General features: G+C 34.3%; 2 pseudogenes; both read right to left on the bottom strand.

The window, feature by feature from the left end:
* Window positions 1–289: 289 nt before the first annotated feature.
* On the bottom strand, window positions 290–2,074 carry LOC124521181 (histone H2A.Z-like; annotated as a pseudogene).
* A 1,437-nt stretch (window positions 2,075–3,511) lies between these two features.
* Window positions 3,512–4,175, bottom strand: LOC124521180 (grpE protein homolog 2, mitochondrial-like; annotated as a pseudogene).
* Window positions 4,176–11,704: the final 7,529 nt, after the last annotated feature.

The raw sequence follows: 11,704 nt of genomic DNA, 5'->3' as shown, positions 1-11,704 counted from the left end.
ACAATGTACAGAACCAAATGTTTGTTACTATAACTTCTGCATCACAATTAAAACCCATAGAAGTTTTTTTTTTTTTGTAAAGTCAATTCAATCAAAATCCACTACTTCAGAGTCTATAGCTTCTTTGAAGCCACAGTAACACTGAAATATGGTTAAGACCCAAATGCAGAAATTTGGTTGGTTGGAAAGCTAATTAAACTTCCAACTTGCTCAAATAGAATTACAAAAAGTCAGTGTTGTGTTTTTCACAGAGATACAGTCTCCTGGAATCACCAACACTGGATAGCTGTTAAGAGTATTTAGAGTCCTGAGATAATAAGGAATCCGGGATCCTTTCAACAGTCTTTGACTGTCCTTTCTTCCCAGTCAGAGATTTGTTTATGTGAGGATTGACACCACCACCAGCAATTGTAGCCTTGATGAGAGAATCCAATTCTTCACCTCCACGAATAGCAAGTTGTAAATGAGGAAGGGTAACAAGCTTTACCTTCAAACGTTTGGATGCATTTCCTGCCAATTCAAGTACTTCTGCGGTGAGGTACTCCATGATGGCTGCACTGTGCACAGCGACAGTCACGCCCACACGTCCATGACTGGTTATCTTAGGTTTCACTGAATATTGCCCACTGGCAACTTCAAGCCAGCTCTCTGCTGGCTTGTCCCTATGTCTTGGCCTTTTCAGAGTCCTTCCCAGCCTTACTGCCAGCCTTTGAATTCTGCTGAGGCTTAAACAAGCAAGGCAGAAAAAGAATTAGAAAACCAAGACCCCTACTCTTTCATTGGACCCCGATTCAAACTGCCAATTTTAGCCTTTCTAACAGGTGTGAGGTGAAATCTCATTGTGGCTTAAATTTGCTTTTCCCTGATGACAGCGATTTTGAGGATCTTTTCATGTGCCTGTTGGCCATCTGGATGTCTCCTGTGAAAAAAGTCTATTCAGGTCCTCTGTCCATTGTTTTTAATGGGATGTTTTAGTGTTTTTGATGTTAAGTTGTATATCAGTTCTTCATGTAATTTGGATATTAATCCCCATATCATTTGCAAATATCTTTTCCCACTCAGTAAGTTGTCTTTTTGTTTTGTTGATGGTTTCCTTTGCTGGGCAAAAGCTTTAGTTGTTTATTTTTGCTTTTATTTCCCTTCTCTCAGGAGACCTATCTAGAAAAATAGTGCTATGAATGATGTCAGAGAAATTATTGCCTGTGTTCTCTTTTAGGATTTTTCTGGTTTTAGGTCTTATGTTTGGGTCTTTAATAGATTTTGAATTTATTTTTGTGTATGGGGTTAGAAAGTAGTCCTGTTTCATGAGAATGTCCGCAGCACCATGTATTGAAGAGACTGTCTTCTCTCCATTGTATATTCTCGCCTTCTTTGTCAGAGATTAATTGACCATATAAATGCAGGTTTATTATCCAGGCTCTCTATTCTATTCCATTATCTATATGTCTGTTTTTGTGCCAGTAGAATGCTGTTTTGACGACTACAGCTTTGTAGTATGTCTTGAAACCTGGAATTGTGATACCTCCAGTTTTGTTCTTCTTTCCAAAGATTGCTTTGTCTATTCAAGGTCTTTTGTGGTTCCATACAAATTTTAATATTATTTTTTCTAGTTTTGTGAAAAATGCTGTTTGTATTTTGATAAGGATTGCATTCAATCTGTAGATTGCTCTGGGTAGTATGGACATTTTTCACAGTAATAATTCTTCAAATCCATAAGCATGGAGTAATTGTGTCATATTCATTTTCTTTCATCAGTGTTTTATAGTTTACAGAGTACTTTTACCTTTGGGGTTAAATGTATTCCTAGGTATCCTTTTTGGTGCAATTGTAAATGGAATTATTTTCTTAATTTTTCTTTCTGCTACTTCATTATTAGTGTATTCAAATCTAACACATTTTTATATACTGATGTTATACCCTGTGACTTTACTGAGTTCACTTATTACTTGTAGTTTTTCAGTGAAGGTTGATTTTGTCAAATGCTTTTTTCTGCATTTGTTGAGATGATAATGTAATTTTTATTCTTTTTTTGGTTAACGTGATATGCCATGTTGATTTCAAGATGTTGAACCATCTTTGCATCACTTGAATAAATCCCAGTTAATCATGGTGTATGATTTTTTGTGTGTATTATTGAATTTGACCTGCTAATATTTTGTTGACTATTTTAAAAACTATATTCTTGAGTGATATTTGCCTGTAATTTTCTTTCTTTCTAGGTTAGATATCAGAGTATAGCTGGCTTGGTAGAATGAGCTTGGAATCATTTCTTCCTCTTCTATTTTTTGAAATAGTTTAATAAAAATAAGTAACTCTAAATGTTTGGGAGAATTCGCTTGTGAAGTTGTCTGTTACTGGACTTTTGTTTATTGGGAAGTTTTTGATTGCTAATTCAATTTCATTACTAATAATTGGTCTGTTCAATTTTTCTGGTTCTTCCTGGTTCAATTTGGGAAGATTGTATGTTTTTAGAAATCTGTCATTTTCTCCTAGGTTGTCCAATTTGTTGGTGTGTAGTTTTTCATGGTAGTCTCTGTTTTTCTGTGGGGTTGGTTGTAACTTCTCTTAACTTTTGATTTTATTTGGTCCTTCCCTTTTTTTCTCTATGAGTCTTGCTAAAGGTTTATCAATTTTGTTTATCTTTTCAAACAACCATTTCTTAGTTTTATTGATCTTTTCTATTGATTTTTAGTCTCTAGTTCATTTACTTTTACTCTAATCTTTATTATTTCCTTCCTTTTTTTTCTTTTTCTTTTTCTACTTCTTATAGGTGTAAGGTTGGATTGGGTCTTTGAGATTTGTTTTTTAAAGTTAGCCTGTATTGCTGTATATTTTCCCCTTAGAACGACTTTCACTTCATCTCTTAGATTTTCAAGTATTGTTTTCATTTTCATTTGTCTTATGGTATTCTTAGATTTCCTCTTTGATTTCTTCATTGACCCAGTGGTTATTTAGTAGCATGTTGTTTAGACTTGTGTTTTCTCGTTGTTGTTGTTGTTGTTCTTGTTGTCGTTTTCCAGATTTCTTGAAATTGGCTTCTAGTTTCATAGCATTGTGCTGAGTAAAGATACTTTATATGATTTCAGTTTTCTTAAATTTATTGAGACTTGTTTTCTGACCTAACAAATGATCTATCCTGGAGAATTTTCATGTGTACTTGAGAAGAATGTATAATCTTCTGGTTTTTGATAAATGTGCTGTTAAATCTCCTAAGTTGATTAGTTCTAATGTTAAGGTCAATGTTCCCATTTTCTATCTGGATAGTTTACCCTTTGATGTAAGTGGAATATTAAAGTCTCCTCCTCCTCCCCCTCCCCCTCCCCCTCCCCCTCCCCCTCCTCCTCCTCCTCTTTCTTCTTCTTTTTCTTTTCTTTTCTTTTCTTATTCTCCTCCTTTATTCTTCTCCTTCTCTTTCTCCTTTCTTCTTCTCCTTCCTTTTTTCCAAATGCAAACTTAGTTTAATAAATCAAGGAACCATAGGTGACTGCACTCTAGGAGAACATTCAGTTCCTCATGGCCCATTCATAGTCTTCTCTGAGATTCCACTGCTAATTGTGTGGCCATGAAGCTTATAGCCATCTTGTCTTGCTAATGCCACTGTGCCAGGCTGTACCCCAATGCCAGTGGGCACATGACAGATGAGTTAATACTCATGAGGGTCATATTTGTCATCCATGGATGTCATCTTCTTCAGGCCATGTTTGGCAAACACTCTTTAGCTTTACTTCTAAAAGTGATAACTCTTGGAAGATATTCTCCAGAGTAAGCTTCCGGACCCCAGGCTTTGTTTCTTCAGAAATGTACTCTGCAGTCCTTTCCAAAATGTCTGCCACCTCTACCAAGTCCTTATAGAAACTCTGGATTCCAATATCTTGGCATCTTCTACATATATCTGGGTTTGCCACCTTATGTTTTCATCATCAGCCACAGCTCTCTGGTATCTCATTGTTAAGTCCTGGACTTCCTTCTCCAGTTTCACAGCTTTAAGGTTTAAGGCTTGTTCTACAAGAGAGGGTCCAAGTGCATCAGGAGGGTCCTCAGAACTGCAGTCCTCTTCGGCAGTTCTCTGAATGGCAGTGCTGAAAGGATGCAGCGATCCCCTGCCTTCCAACACAGGTGAAGGCTGGAAGGCACTGCACCAGTGGCTGGATTGCTCACACTGATCACACAGCCATATTCCTGATCCCCAATGTTAAAGTCTTATGCTATTGTTTTATTACTGTCATTGTCTACCTTTGTATCTATTAATATTTGTTTTATATATTTAGGCTCTCGTATGTTATGTGCATGAATATTTACAAGTGTTATACATATTTTTTGGACTGATCCTTTTATTATTATGTAATCTCCTTTTTTATCTCATTAAAATTTGTTTTAAAATCTATTTTGTCTTGCATAAGTATTGCTATCTCAACTTTCTCTTGTTTTAAATTTGTGTGTAATATATTTTTCAATCACTTTACATTCTATCTGTGTGTACCTTTAGATCTAAAGTGAGTTTCTTATAAGCAGCATATAGATAGGTCTTGTATTTTATCCATTCTGCCACACTATGTGCATCCATCTTTCCTTCCTTCCTTCCTTCCTTCTTTCCTTCCTTCCTTCCTTCCTTCCTTCCTTCCTTCCTTCCCCCTCCCCTTCCCTTTCCCCTTCCCCTTCCCTCTTTCTTGTATTTTTTTTAAAGTTTACTTATTTGCTTTGAGAAAAAAGAGAGGGGGGAGCATGAACAGGGGAGGGGCAGAAAGAGTGAGAGACAGAATCCCAAGCAAGCTTTGTGCTGTCTGTGCAGAGCCTGATGTGGGGTTCTATCCCACAACCATGAGATCATGACCTGAGCCAAAATCAAGACTTAGATGCTTAACCGAGTCACCAGGCACCCCTATTTCTTTTTCTTTCTTTCTTTCTTTCTTTCTTTCTTTCTTTCTTTCTTTCTTTCTGTGTTTTCCTTTCTTCCCTTCCTTTCTTCCCTTCCTTTATTCCTTTCCTTCCTTTCTTTCCTTCCTTTCTTCCCTTCCTTTTTTCCCTTCCTTTTTTCCCTTCCTTTCTTTCCTTTAGGAGTATTTAGTTCATTTACTTCTAAAGTAGTTATTGATAGAGATTTATTTATTGCCATTTTAAGTGTTTTCTGGTCATTTGAAAGTCTTTGATACCCACTGTCATTCACATTTTCTCCAATGTTAGCTTATAGAAGCTACATGGTTTTGAATATTATATTTAGGTCTTTGATCCTTTTTTTGGTAATTTTTATGAAGTGTATAAGATCTGTGTCTAGATTTTTTTTTTCATGGGGTGAAATGTGTTCCAACACGTTTTGTTGAAGACACTTTTTGTTCCATTGTATGACATTTACTCTTTTGTCAAAGTTTAGTTGACTACATTTGCATGGGTTAATTTTGGGCTCTCTATTCTGTTCCATCAATTCATTTTCTGATTCTTGCACCAATACCACACTGTCTTGATTACTGAAGCTCTATAGTATGTCTTCAAGTCAAATAGTGTTAACTCTTAAACTTTGTTCTTCTACTTTAATAATAGGTTGCTTATTTTGGGTATTTTGCCTCTCCATAAGAACTTTAAAATCAGTTTGCTGATGACCACAAAAACTTGCTGGGATTTTGATTAGAACTGTGATAAAACTAGAGATCAAGTTGTAAACAGTCAACATTTTGGCAATATCAAGTCTTTCTATCCACGACCATGTAATATGTCTCCATTTATTTTGTTCTTCTTTAATTTTTTTCTTCAGTTTTGTAGTTTTCCTTATATAAATCTTAAACTTGTTTTTTAGATTTATAACTAAGTATTTCATTTTTGGTGTGCTAATGTAAATGGCACTGTAAAATTTTTAATTTTAAATTTTACTTGATTGATGCTAGTATATAGGAAAGTGGTAGTTTTTATATGTTAACCTTATACCTTGAAAACTTACTATTATCACTTGTTAGTTCCAGTATGTATGTATGTGTGTATATACACACATTGACTCTCTCTCTCTCTCTCTCTCTCTATATATATATATATATATAGTCAATTCTCTCAGATTTTCTACATGGATGATTATATACCTGTGAATAAATTAGTTTCATTTCTTCCTTTCCAATCTGTGTATCTCTTAGTATGATGGCTTTAGATGTTTTGTAGATATTTTTATCAAGTTAAGGATATTCCCCTTCTATATCTAGTGTGCTGAGAATACTTATTATAAATGGGTGTGGGATTATGCCAAATGCTTTTTCTGTTATCTATAGCTATTATCATATGATTTTCTTCTTTATATATTAATATAAATTAATTTATTAATTAATATAATGTATTAATTTATGTACTTAATTTAAATTATTTGATTTTTAAAATTTGAATCAGCCTTGCATAATTTGAAATAAATCTCACTTGGCCATGGTATATAATTTTTTATACATCATTGGATTTAATTTGTTAAATGTTTTTGAGAATATACATTTATATTCATCAGAGATAAATGTCTTTGATTTTGTTGTAACATCTTACTCTAGTTTTGTTATTAAAGTAATGCTGGCATTGTAGAATTAGTTATTAAGTATTAAGTAAATTAGAATTAGTTATTAACTATTTCCTTTGCTTCTGTCTTCTTGAAGAGATTATAGAAAATGGGTATTTCTTCTTTGAGTATTTGGTAATATTCATCAGTGAACCCATCTGGACCTGGTGCTTTCTGTTTTTGAAGGTTATTAATTGTTGATTCCACTTTTTAGGAGCACCTGGGTGGCTCAGTTGGTTAAGTGACCAGCCCTTGATTTTGGCTCAGGTCATGATCTCATAGTCATGAGATCAAGTCCTGTGTCAGGGTCCAGGCTTAGCATGAAGCCTGCTTGGGATTCTGTCTGTCCCTCTGCCCCTCCCCTACTCACATGCTCTCTCTCTCAAAAAAAAAAATACTCATTCATTTATTAAATATAATTCTAGTATCTATATCTTCTTGTGTGAATTTTGGCAGAATGTGTCTTTTAAGGAATTGATTCATTTCAAGTAGTTTATAAAAGTTATTAGCATAGAATTGATTATATTATTTCTTCATTATCTTCATATATCTTCATTATCTGCCCAGAGCACAAGCAGGCAAGGGCAGAGAGAGAGGGAGACACAGAATCCAAAGTAGACTCCAGGCTCTGAGCTGTCAGCACAGAGCCCAACATATGCCTCAAACCCATGAACCTGTGAGATCATGGCCTGAGATAAAGTCAGATGCTTAACCTACTGAGCCACATAGGCACCCCAAATTTCTTCATTATCTTTTTAATGTCAATGTGATCTGCAATGATGTCATTTCTTTAAATTCTGATATTGTCAACTTGTTTCATCTCTCTTATTTCCTAGTTAGCCTTTAGCTTTATTCTCTATTGATTTTCTATTTTCAGTTTCATTAATTTCAACTCTAGCTTTATTTCTTTTATTATCCTTATTTTTGATTAATTTTTCTCATTTATTTTCCAAGATACAAGTTCAGATTAATAATTTTATATCTATCTTCTTTTCTAAAATATGCATTCACTACCTGCCATAAATTTTGAGATGTTATATTTTAATTTTCATTTAGGTTCTGTTATTGACTTATATTTTAATTCTAATGTGGTTTGAAAAGAAACAATATATAACTTTCATTCTTTTGAATTTTCTAAGTTATGTTTTGTGGTCTAGAATATGGTTCATCTCACGGAATGTGCCATGTGAGCTTGAGGAGAATGTTTATTCTGTACTTGTTGGATGAAGAAGTTGACAAATATTAATTACATCCAGTTGATTGATGGAAAAAGTAGAACACACTCAATGATGAAAAGCTCAAAATTTTTCCTCTCAGAACAGGAATAAGACAAGGAGGCCCACTCTTGACACTTTAATTCAATTAGTATTAGAAATCTTACCCACAGCAATGAAAGAAAGAAAGAAAGAAAGAAAGAAAGAAAGAAAGAAAGAAAGAAAAAGAAAAAAGAAAAGGAAAGAAAAAAGAAAAGGAAAGAAAAGAAGAAAAGAAGGAACGAGCATCCAGACTGGAAAGAAATTTTTGGTAGAAAGTAATGTTATGATATTTATCAGACAGCATGATTTTTACTTTTATAATTGAAAAAGTGCTGCATATAATACTAATACCATTCATAATCTGCCCATCTCTAGAACATTGATAAACTGTGCAGTCACAATGAAAAATAATAGTCTTCAATCACTGTCTATATATTTTTGCTTTTAATTGAAAAAAAACTAATATTATAAAAGATGTCAAATTATACATCCAAAAATGTCAAAGAATTCCTAATTGGATAAATCAGTAAGTACACCTAGATATCCTCATCAGTCTTTAGAATAGCAAAAATAAACAGTCTTGTAGGCAGCCAGAGAAAAAGAACATAGTAGAGAAGGAAAAAAAAAGATAATTGCAGCAGATGTTTCTTCAGAAAACAGGCAAGCTAGAATATAGCAGAGTACCATCTTCATTTTTATTATTTACTTATTTATATGGTTATGTATTTACTTATTATTTTTTTAGAGAGAGCACAACAGGGGTAGAGGTGTAGAGGGGTAGAGAGAAAGAGAATCTTTTTTTTAATTTAATTTTTTTTTAAATTTACATCCAAATTAGTTAGCATATGGTGCAACAATGATCTCAGGAGATTCCTTAATGCCCCTAACCCATTTAGTCCATCCCCACTTCTACAACCCCTTGAGTAACCTTCTGTTTGTTCTCCATATTTAAGAGTCTCTTATGTTTTGTCCCCCTCCCTGTTTTTAGATTATTTTTGCTTCCCTTCTCTTATGTTCATCTCTTTTGTCTCTTAAAGTCGTCATATGAGTGAAGTCATATGCTTTTTGTCTTTCGCTGACTAATTTCACTTAGCATAATACCCTCCAATTCCATCCACGTAGTTGCAAATAGCAAGATTTCATTCTTTTTGATTGCTGAGTAATATTCCATTGTGTGTGTGTGTGTGTGTGTGTGTGTGTGTGTGTCTGTGTGTGTGTCTGTGTATATATATATATATACCACACCACCTCTTCTTTATCCATTCATCCATCAATGGACATTTGGGCTCTTTCCATACTTCGGCTATTGTTGATAGTGTTGCTATAAACATGGGGGTGCTTGTGTCCCTTCGAAAAAGCACACCTGTATCCCTTGGAAAAATGCCCAGTAGTGCAATTGCTGGGATGTAGGATAGTTCTATTTTTAGTTTTTTGAGGAACCTCCATACTGTTTTCCAGAGTGGCTGCACCAGCTTGCATTCCCACCAACAGTGCAAAAGAGACCCTCTTTGTCCACATCCTCGCCAACATCTGTTGTTGCCTGAGTTGTTAATGTTAGCCATTCTGACAGGTGTAAGGTGGTATCTCATTGTGGTTTTGATTTGTATTTCCCTGATGATGAGTGATGTGGAGCATTTTTTCATGTGTCGGTTGGCCATGTGGATGTCTTCTTTGGAGAAGTGTCTATTCATGTCTTTTGCCCATTTCTTCACTGGATGATTTGTTTTTTGGGTGTTGACATTGATAAGTTCTTTATAGATTTTGGATATTAACCCTTTATCTGATATGTCCTTTGCATATATCTTCTCCCTTTCTGTCAGTTGCCTTTTAGTTTTGCTGATTGTTTCCTTCGCTGTGCAGAAGCTTTTTATTTTGATGAGGTCTCAGTAATTCATTTTTGCTCTTGTTTCCCTTGCCTCCAGAGACGTGTTGAGTAAGAAGTTGCTGTGGCCAAGATCAAAGACGTTTTTTCCTGCTTTTTCCTCGAGGATTTTGATGGCTTTGTGTCTTACATTTAGATCTTTTGTCCATCTTGAGTTTATTTTAGTGTATGGAGTAAGAAAGTGGTCCAGGTTCATTCTTCTGCATGTCGCTGTCCAGTTTTCCCAGCAGCACTTGCTAAAGAGACTGTCTTTATTCCATCAGATATTCTTTCCTGCTTTGTCAAAGATTAGTTGGCCGTACATTTGTGGGTCCATCTGGGTTCTCTATTCTGTTCAATTGATCTGAGTGTCTGTTCTTGTGCCAGTACCATACTGTCTTGATGATTACAGTTTTGTAGTATAGCTTGAGGTTCAGGATTGTGATGCCCGCTGCTTTGGTTTTCTTTTTCAAGATTTCTTTGAGTGTTCGGGGTCAGAAAGAGAGAGAATCTTAAACAGGCTCACACTCAGCATGGGACCCAATATGCAGCTCCATGCCCTGACCCTGGAATCATGACTTGAGTCAAAATCAAGAGTAGGATGCTCAACCAACTGAGCCCACTCAGGTGTCCCTGGGGTGCCATTTTTAGAGTACTGGAGAAAGATGAATCAAAATTCAAAAAAAAAAAAAGAAAAAGAAAAAAATATATATATACTATAATCATTACACAGATAAAAAAAAGAATTGTAAAAAATTCAAAATTCATTCTGAAAAATATTCTTAGTACACTATCTATAGAAGAAAACATCCTTACCTTGACAAAGCCATTTATTACAAATATAAGGCTAATATCAAGACCATGATGAAAGACTCAATATTTTTCTCCTAAGTCTAGAAACAGCGTGAAGCTTGAACTCATGACTTTTATTCCATACTTCACTGAATTTACTGGTCGTAATGGGAGAAGGGAAAAAAAGCCCGAAAGAGTAGAAAGTAATAGGTAATACTGTCCTTAGCCACAGATGACACAAGGTTTGTATAACATGTATGTAATCTAAAAATAAAAACCAACAAATAGATAAACAAAATTTTACAATGTTACAGATAGGTCAACAGAAATAAAAGGCAATTTTTAAAAATTGTTTTCTTTTTTTAAAAAATTTATTTAAACCCAAGTTAGTTAACATATAGTGTAATAATGATTTCAGGGGTAGAATTTATGATTCATCACTTACATATAACACCTAGTGCCTATCCTAACGAGTGCCTTCCTAATGCCCATCACTCATTTAGCCCATCCCCCAGCCAACATCCCTCCAGTAACCCTCAGTTTGTTCTCTGTATTAAGAATCTCTTATGGTTTGCCTCCCTCACTGTTTTTATCTTATTTTTCTTCCCTTCCCCTACATTCTCCTGTTTTGTTTCTTAAATTCCACATATAGGTGAAATTGTATGATATTTATATTGATTTTTTTTTCTGATACAAGTGGTCAATGAATATTCAAAAAGGATGTTCAACATATTAATCATGGAAATGTAAATAAAACCAAAATAAATTCCCATTTTATATCCATTACAATGACTAAAATTAACATTACTGATAATATCAAATAGTAGTGAAGAAGTGGGTTAGATAAAACTTTCATCCTTGCGTGGTAGGATTGCAAAATAATAAACCATGTCAAGAAAGAGTTTGGTAGTTTCTCAAAATGTTCACCATATGACCCAGCAATTCTACTCTGAGGTAATTAGTCACAGAAAAAAAAAAAAAAAAAAAACAACTTCAAAAAAGACACACAATAGCCACGTAGGTGAATAATTATAATAACTATATTTAGACAAGTCAAAAATCAGAAAATGTCCAAATAAAGGAATAAATTCATTTTCATGCAATAGAGTATAACTCAGGGGGGGAATAAAAGGAAAACATTATTGATACAGTTACAGGGATAAACCTCAAAAACATTACGCTGACCAAATAAGGAAGACACAGAGACAAATTAACATTTTCTCTTATATGAAGGTCAAAAATCAACAAAATACTTTCTAGTAATAGAAATCAGACCTG

The sequence above is a fragment of the Lynx rufus genome, unplaced genomic scaffold, assembly GCF_022079265.1.
Source record: "Lynx rufus isolate CCGP_SWC_20201006 ecotype Redwood Valley unplaced genomic scaffold, mLynRuf1.p SCAF_3, whole genome shotgun sequence".
NCBI classification, from domain to species: domain Eukaryota; kingdom Metazoa; phylum Chordata; class Mammalia; order Carnivora; family Felidae; genus Lynx; species Lynx rufus.
This window is presented reverse-complemented; position numbering and strand designations above follow the sequence as displayed.